Source organism: Oryctolagus cuniculus, chromosome 12, assembly GCF_964237555.1.
Source record: "Oryctolagus cuniculus chromosome 12, mOryCun1.1, whole genome shotgun sequence".
NCBI classification, from domain to species: domain Eukaryota; kingdom Metazoa; phylum Chordata; class Mammalia; order Lagomorpha; family Leporidae; genus Oryctolagus; species Oryctolagus cuniculus.
Genome location: NC_091443.1, coordinates 115,584,689 through 115,592,967, shown reverse-complemented (window position 1 = coordinate 115,592,967; position 8,279 = coordinate 115,584,689). Strand labels below are relative to the sequence as shown.

The 8,279-nt window shown below is 43.3% G+C and overlaps 1 pseudogene; it reads left to right on the top strand.

Moving 5' to 3' along the window:
- The first annotated feature begins 736 nt into the window (after nt 1-736).
- On the top strand, nt 737-7,837 carry LOC138844818 (carnosine N-methyltransferase pseudogene; annotated as a pseudogene).
- The last annotated feature ends 442 nt before the right edge of the window (nt 7,838-8,279 follow it).

The following is an 8,279-nucleotide window of genomic DNA, read 5'->3' as shown; positions in this document are numbered from 1 at the left end:
AGACCATGGTTCAAGGACTTGAGTCCCTGGCTCCCACCTGGGAGATCCCCATGGAATTCCTGATTTCTGGATTCTACCTGTCCAGCGCTGGTTGAACCTGTGGGTTGAAGACTTCCCTCATTTCCTCCCTTACTCTCTCTCCCCCTCCCTGCCTCCCTGTCCCTCCCTTTATACCCCACCCCCCCATGTGTGTGTGTTCCTTTGTCTCTGTCATGGTCCCTTTTAAATTAATAAATCTTTAAAAAATAATCAGTGGAAGCAGACAATGTGGGATGTTGTTCTTGGTATCATGATGTGATACTATGGATCCTTTTGTGTCAAAATATTTTAATCCATTTTCTTCATCCCCCTCTCCTTTTGCAGTACATAGCAAGTTCATGAAGAGGGTAATCTGCTAAGAGCAAAGTGAGTTGTTTTTCTCCTGTCCATCCCAGAACCATGAGGAGACTGAAGCAAGAGAGAGATGAGGTGCCTGTGGGCCCGGAATCTTGGAGGATGGCTCTCCACAATTCAGAATGGCTTAAACATGTCATGCAATATTCTACACCTTCTGCTTCTATCCCCAACCTTTACTTCCCTCTGCTCAAGTCAACCAGAGACAGCATGAGGACCCTGCTAAAATGTCTCCATCCACAGATCTCCTTGGTACTATCCCAAACCATGCAAACAGAAGCTTCTCAGGCCCATCCACCATGAGTAGACTCTCTGGGAGACAGATCTGTGTTGCTGCCTTGGCATGCCCTCCACAGCTCATTCTGAGATTTTACAAGGAGGTGACTTCAAGCTGGACAGACCTCCAGGGAATAAGAAAGACAAGTTTCCCAATTTCCCTGCACATGAGAAGTGGGGTGCAATATTGGGTCAGTGATAATGGCTTGCTGGACACAACTGCTCTCATGATCCCCACCGTTGGCCTCTTCCTCAGGTGAGGAGAGACTGGAGGGAAATCTGAGAATGTGGGCTACCTGCTACACCATTTAAATGAACACATATACATGAATCAACATGCAAAAGTAACAAGTGTAGTTTATATGCATTTTGTGAGGATGCCTTTAGCAGATGCCTTGTTTTCCTTTTCAGTTTGAGAAGGTTTCACATTGCTCACTTGATTAGGCCATGCTCAAGTTCAAATCTGCCTCCTATTCAGAGTCAGGAAGCACTTCTCTGTCCCCTGCATTGAGCTTCTCCAGAGACTGAAGAGGGAAGATAATAAAAAACAAAATATAGGCCTCAGAGTACGAAGGTATAAGAACAAGCTATAATTTTATTTCCTTGTGCATACTCCAGTTCATACCCCCCCTTCCAGAAAGAGGCTCAGAAATAGTAGGCACAATCTAGACTCTGTAAACTCAATACACGGACTTGAGAACCTGACGGGATTATCAGATGGTGCATACTAAGGACAGCATAACAAGGCAGACCACAAATGTAGGCTGGGAGGCTGAATGCATCCTATCAGGTATGTGTATGACACAGTCCTTATTGCTACATTTTCTGCAGTCTGGGACAGACAATGACCCAAGTTTACAAACAATGTGTCTTGGGGCCAGTGCTGTGGCATAGTAAGTAAAGGCAAACCCTGCAGTGCCAGTATCCCATAGGGGCACTGGTTTGAGCCCTAGCTGCTCCTCTTCTGATCCAGCTCTCTGCTATGGCCTGAAAGCAGTAGAAGATGGCCCAAGTCCTTGGGCCCCTGCACCCACATGGGAGACCTGCAAGAAGCTCCTGACTCCTGGCTCCAGATTGGCCCAGCTCCAGCCATTGCAGCCAACTAGAGAGTGGACCAGCAGATGTAAGAGCTCGCTCTCTCTCTCTACCTCTCTTCTCTCTGTGTAACTCTTTCAAGTAAATAAATATTTTAAAAAGTCTCTCATTTGTACATGTTTTTGAAAGGACAGAGATGTCCCTGGCACTACAGATGCTGTGGTTAATAAAACAGGGTTCCTCTTTTGCATGAGCTTAGACTAGTGGTGAATAACTTTAGAGATGTACATTTTTTGTTAGCATTTGAAAAGCAAAGTAACAGGGAAAGAAGACAGGGAGAGAGCTTGAGAGACAGACAGATATCTTTTATCCTCTGGTTCATTGTCCAAATGGCCACCGCAGCAGTGGTTGGGCCGAGCCACAGCCAGGACATGGAGCTCCATCTGGGTCTCCTACATGGGAGGCATGCACCCAAGGAATGGGACAATTTTCTGCTTTCTTGCCAGGCATTATCCAAGGGAGCTAGATAGGAAGTGGGGTTACAGGTACTAACATTCATGACCTTATGGGTGCTGATTTTGCAAGCAGCTGCTCAGACTGCTGCTCCACAACACAGCACCCTAGTTATGATTGTGTTAAATGCTTGATAGAGCAAGTGAATTCTAATCCATTAAGTCTGGAGTGCTGAGACATGTCTACATAGTCAGAGGTGGAATGAGGTAAAGGGGACCAGGGCATTGTTTTAGGAGAACAAAAATGAGAACTCAAGGGCAGGAAGGTAATGAATCAAAGCCAGAAGAAGGCAAGCAGGGAGAAGGAAATACTCATGTTTGGGAGCACTGGATGACAGGATGTTTGTCTAAAGACAAGTGTGCTCACAGGAGGTTAGGCACATGCATCTCACTGAGGCCCACTGCAAGGTCCTGCATCTACTTGCAGAAGAAGCTAGAGCACAGCTTCTCTTTCCTGTAAGGGCAGGAATAGAGTTTGCAACTGGCAGACAAGAAAGCAAAAGTGAAGGGAGTGGGCAGGGTCAGACAGCTAAGCTCCAGTCAGATCACAAAGACTAGGAAGGATGGCTTCAGGTGCCTGGGCCCAGCCCTGTCCCGTCTTCCTTAGACCCATCTGCTTTGGTCCAGGGAGCAATGGGAGAGTATGAATGGAAGCAGCTCTGCTTTGCTGAGCTTGATGCCCAGAGATGACCCACCAGGCTTACGCTGGGTGTCCGAGCCATATCTTGGGGAGCCTTGGAGTGGCATCCAAGAGCCCCTGCAGCCGTGGGAAGATCTCCATTGCCATGGGCCCCAGGAATTGTGCCCATGACACATCAGAGTACAGGACCTTGGAAATATTTCTTGGTAGTACATGAACAAATCCTGTCACTGTGCCTTGGGCCAACTCTTACTAAGGCCTTGCATAGCCCTTTAACCCTGTGGGGAATGCCAAGGATCCCTCAGCACCTCAGGGATTCCAGCACGGAGGCAGCACTGAGGAGAGCAGGGAGTGAAATGTGCACTGAGTTTGCAGCAGGTTCATGTTGCACCATCAAGATGAGGACGGAGCAGCTGCCACCAAGCCAAGGATGATGGCAGGGATGCAGCAGAGGAGTTTAGCACAGCTTCCCGCCACTCAGCTGCCAAAGGCTGCTGGTCAGACAGCAGTGGCAGCTGTGCTGGAAGTGGTGCGGTGGAACACTGTTCTCCACCCTGCACTGGGGCTCGGCCATGGCGATGTCCTCTGCTGCCTTGAGCAGCATGGAGGAGGAAAAGGAGAGACTGGAGCACTAGCACTTCTAGAAGATCACGAATGCTCTCAGCCACTATGGCCCCAGAATGTAAGAGTTGGCACATTGAATAGAAAGAGAATTTTGCTACCAGACATTTAAAGAAGAACTGACTCCAATTCTTCTCAAACTATTCAGAACAATCGAAGAAGAGGGAATCCTCCCAAATTCTGTCTATGAAGCCAGCATCACCTTAATTCCTAAGCCGGAAAAAGATGCAGCACTGAAAGAGAATTACAGACCAATATCCATGATGAACATAGATGCAAAAATCCTCAATAAAATTCTCGCCAATAGAATGCAACAACACATCAGAAAGATCATCCACCTAGACCAAGTGGGATTTATCCCTGGTATGAAGGGATGGTTTAATGTGCGCAAGACAATCAATGTGATACACCACATTAACAGACTGCAGAAGAAAAACCATATGATTATCTCAATAGATGCCGAGAAAGCATTTGATAAAATACAACACCCGTTCATGATGTAAACTCTAAGCAAACTGGGTTTGGAAGGAACATTCCTCAATACAATCAAAGCAATCTATGAAAAACCCACAGCCAACATCCTATTGAATGGGGAAAAGTTGGAAGCATTTCCACTGAGATCTGGTACCAGACAGGGATGCCCACTCTCACCACTGCTATTCAATATAGTTCTGGAGGTTCTAGCCAGAGCTATTAGGCAAGAAAAAGAAATTAAAGGGATACAAATTGGGAAGGAAGAACTCAAACTATCCCTCTTTGCAGATGACATGATTCTTTATTTAGGGGATCCAAAGAACTCTACTAAGAGACTATTGGAACTCATAGAAGATTTTGGCAAAGTAGCAGGGTATAAAATCAATGCACAAAAATCAACAGCCTTTGTATACACAGGCAATGCCATGGCTGAGGAAGAACTTCTAAGATCAATCCCATTCACAATAGCTACAAAAACAATCAAATACCTTGGAATAAACTTAACCAAGGACGTTAAAGATCTCTACGATGAAAATTACAAAACCTTAAAGAAAGAAATAGAAGAGGATACCAAGAAATGGAAAAATCTTCCATGCTCATGGATTGGAAGAATCAACATCATCAAAATGTCCATTCTCCCAAAAGCAATTTATAGATTCAATGCAATACCAATCAAGATACCAAAGACATTCTTCTCAGATCTGGAAAAAATGGTGCTGAAATTTATAGGGAGGCACAAGAGACCTCGAATAGCTAAAGCAATCTTGTACAACAAAAACAAAGCCGGAGTCATCACAATACAAGATTTCAGGACATACTACAGGGCAGTTGTAATCAAAACAGCATGGTACTGGTACAGAAACAGATGGATAGACCAATGGAACAGAATAGAAACACCAGAAATCAACCCAAACATCTACAGCCAACTTATATTTGATCAAGGATCTAAAACTAATTCCTTGAGCAAGGACAGTCTATTCAATAAATGGTGCTGGGAAAATTGGATTTCCACGTGCAGAATCATGAAGCAAGACCCCTACCTTACACCTTACACAAAAATCCACTCAACATGGATTAAAGACCTAAATCTATAACCTGACACCATCAAGGTACTAGAGAACATTGGAGAAACCCTTCAAGATATTGGCACAGGCAAAGAATTTCTGGAAAAGACCTGGGAGGCACAGGCAGTCAAAGCCAAAATCAACTATTGGGATTGCATCAAATTGAGAAGTTTCTGTACTGCAAAAGAAACAGGAGAGTGAAGAGACAACCGACAGAATGGGAAAAAATATTTGCAAACTATGCAACAGATAAAGTCTTAATAACCAGAATCTACAAAGAGATCAAGAAAGTCCACAACAACAAAACCAACAACCCACTTAAGAGATGGGCCAAGGACCTCAATAGACATTTTTCAAAAGAGGAATCCAAATGTCCAACAGGCACATGAAAAAATGTTCAAGGTCACTAGCAATCAGGGAAATGCAAATCAAAACTACAATGAGGTTTCACCTCACCCCAGTTAGAATGGCTCACATGCAGAAATCTACCAACAACAGATGCTGGCGAGGATGCGGGGAAAAAGGGACACTAACCCACTGTTGGTGGGAATGCAAACTGGTCAAGCCACTATGGAAGTCAGTCTGGAGATTCCTCAGAAACCTGAAGATAACCCTACCGTTCGACCCAGCCATCCCACTCCTTGGAATTTACCCAAAGGAATTTAAATTGGCAAACAAAAAAGAGGTCTGCACCCTAATGTTTATTGCAGCTCAATTCACAATAGCTAAAACCTGGAACCAACCTAAATGCCCATCAACGATAGACTGGATAAAGAAATTATGGGATATGTACTCTTTAGAATACTATACCGCAGTAAGAAACAACGAAATCCAGTCATTTGCAACAAAATGGAGGAATCTGGAACACATCATGCTGAGTGAAATAAGCCAGTCCCAAAGGGACAAATACCATATGTTCTCCCTGATCGGTGACAACTGACTGAACACCAAAAAGGAAACCTGTTGAAGTGAAATGGACACTATGGGAAATGGTGACTTGATCAGCATTGCCCTGACTGTTAATGAACAACTTAATACATTATCCCTCTTAGTAGTTTTTTTGCCTGTTCTACTTAATATGACTGGTTTAATTCTGTAATTAATACACAGTTATTCTTAAGTGTTGAAATTTAACTGAAATGTGATCCCTGTTAAACAGAAGAGTGGGGATAAGAGAGGGAAGAGATGTATAATTTGGGACATGCTCAAGCTGACTTGCCCCAAATGGTAGAGTTAGAAACATACCAGGGGATTCCAATTCAATCCCATCAAGGTGGCATGTACCAATGCATCTCACTAGTCCAAGTGATCAATTTCAGTTCACAATTGATCATAATGAAAGGACTAAGAGTCAAAGGGAGCACATAAACAAGTCTAGTACCTGCTAACACTAACCGATAGAATAAATAAAGGGGAGAGTGATCCAACATGGGAAGTGAGATACTCAGCAGACTCATAGAATGGCAGATGTCCTAAATAGCACTCTGGCCTCAGAATCAGCCCTAAAGGCATTCAGATCTGGCTGAAAAGCCCATGAGAGTATTTCAGGCATGGAAAGCCAAGACACTCTGGCAAAAGGTCTCTGTGAGTGAGATCCCAGTGGAAAGAACAGGTCTTCAAAGAAGGAGGTACCTTTCTCTGAAGGGAGGAGAGAACCTCCACTTTGACTATGACCTTTTCTAAACAAGATAAGAATCGGAGAACTCAGAGGGCTTCCATAGCCTTGGCAACTCATGACTGGAGCATAGGGAGATTACTGATGCCATATACAGGAGTGTCAATTGGTAAAGTCAACAACAGGAGTCACTGTGCACTTACTCCTCATGTAGGATCTCTGTCCTTAATGTGCTGTGCATTGAGATTTAATGCTATAACGAGTACTCAAATAATATATTTCACTTTGTGTTTCTATGGGGGTGCAAACTGTTGAAATCTTTACTTAATGCATACTAAACTGATCCTCTGTAAAAAAAAAAAAGAAATTATCAACTCCCAACTTGACTCTCACTGGGATTAAACATGACAATAGGTCTGATCTGATTTCATCATCATTTAAAAAAATCATCTATTATTTTTCACTTTATGTTTCTGTGCGGGAGCCAACTGTTGAAATCCTTACTTAATGTATACTAAGCTGATCTTCTGTATATTAAGATAATCGAAATGAATCTTGATGTGAATGAAAGGGGAGAGGGAGTGGGAAAGGGGAGGGTTGTGGGTGGGAGGGACGGTATGGGGGGGAAGCCATTGTAATCCATAAATCGTACTTTGGAAATTTATATTCATTAAATAAAAGTTTAAAAAAAAGAAAGAGAATTTTGATCACTTCCAGTTAATCAGCAGAAACTGCTTCCTCAATATCTTAACTTGGACAAGATCTCAAACTGCACTGATCCTAATCAAGACATGCTACTGACCATTGTGAACGACTTTATAAATATGTTTGGAAATAAAGGATATGAAGAATACGGAAAGAATGGAAAGATTTCGCCAGCATCTACACTTCACATGCAAGTTAAAATCCATACTGAGACACTTTGTGAGACTGTAGTGAAACTGGCGAAGCAGGATGGGATTCCTGCTGCCAGCCAATCATTATAAAAATGTTTTTTAAATTTTCCAAGATATGGGATCCTTCAAAAACAAATATTCTGGTACATGGTGCTAGACTAGAAAGATTGGTCTGGAAAAATATCTCTGCTAGGCTGTGTCAAGGAAAGGAATGGACACTTTTGTGCTTTTCTTTGAGGTTTATACTAGAAAGATGCTCTGAAATTAATAAACTTTATCCCTTGCCCTTAGTTCCCTCAAATGTTCTATGAAGAAAGTACATAATCTGCATGCATCTAGACTGTTCATCATTTTTCCAGACAAAAGTTTCAGAAAAGATCTGCAATGTCACAGCGGGTGTGCATGTGGGAGGGACAGAGGCTGACATTGAAAGCCCCTGAAACTGGCACCTGAGCCACTTCCCAAAGGCATTGAAACAAGTGTGGTATGTGGAAGACACCCAGGACTAGAGCATATTCAAATAGAGGTGGAGGCAGAGGTCCTATGAAGGAAAGATTGAACATTGCTGCAGAAACCTTCGTGTGTGCCCATTTCCCAATCTGGATACCCAGGAGAGTCATTCATCAAAATCTAGAACACTATCCAGAATATTCCGACGTCAATTATCTAAGACAGTGAAGGAAGGAGTGTGACCTCTTGATTACAGACTGCTCTGTCCTTTTGCTCTATTCAAGCCTCCCCAGGAAGGGCCAT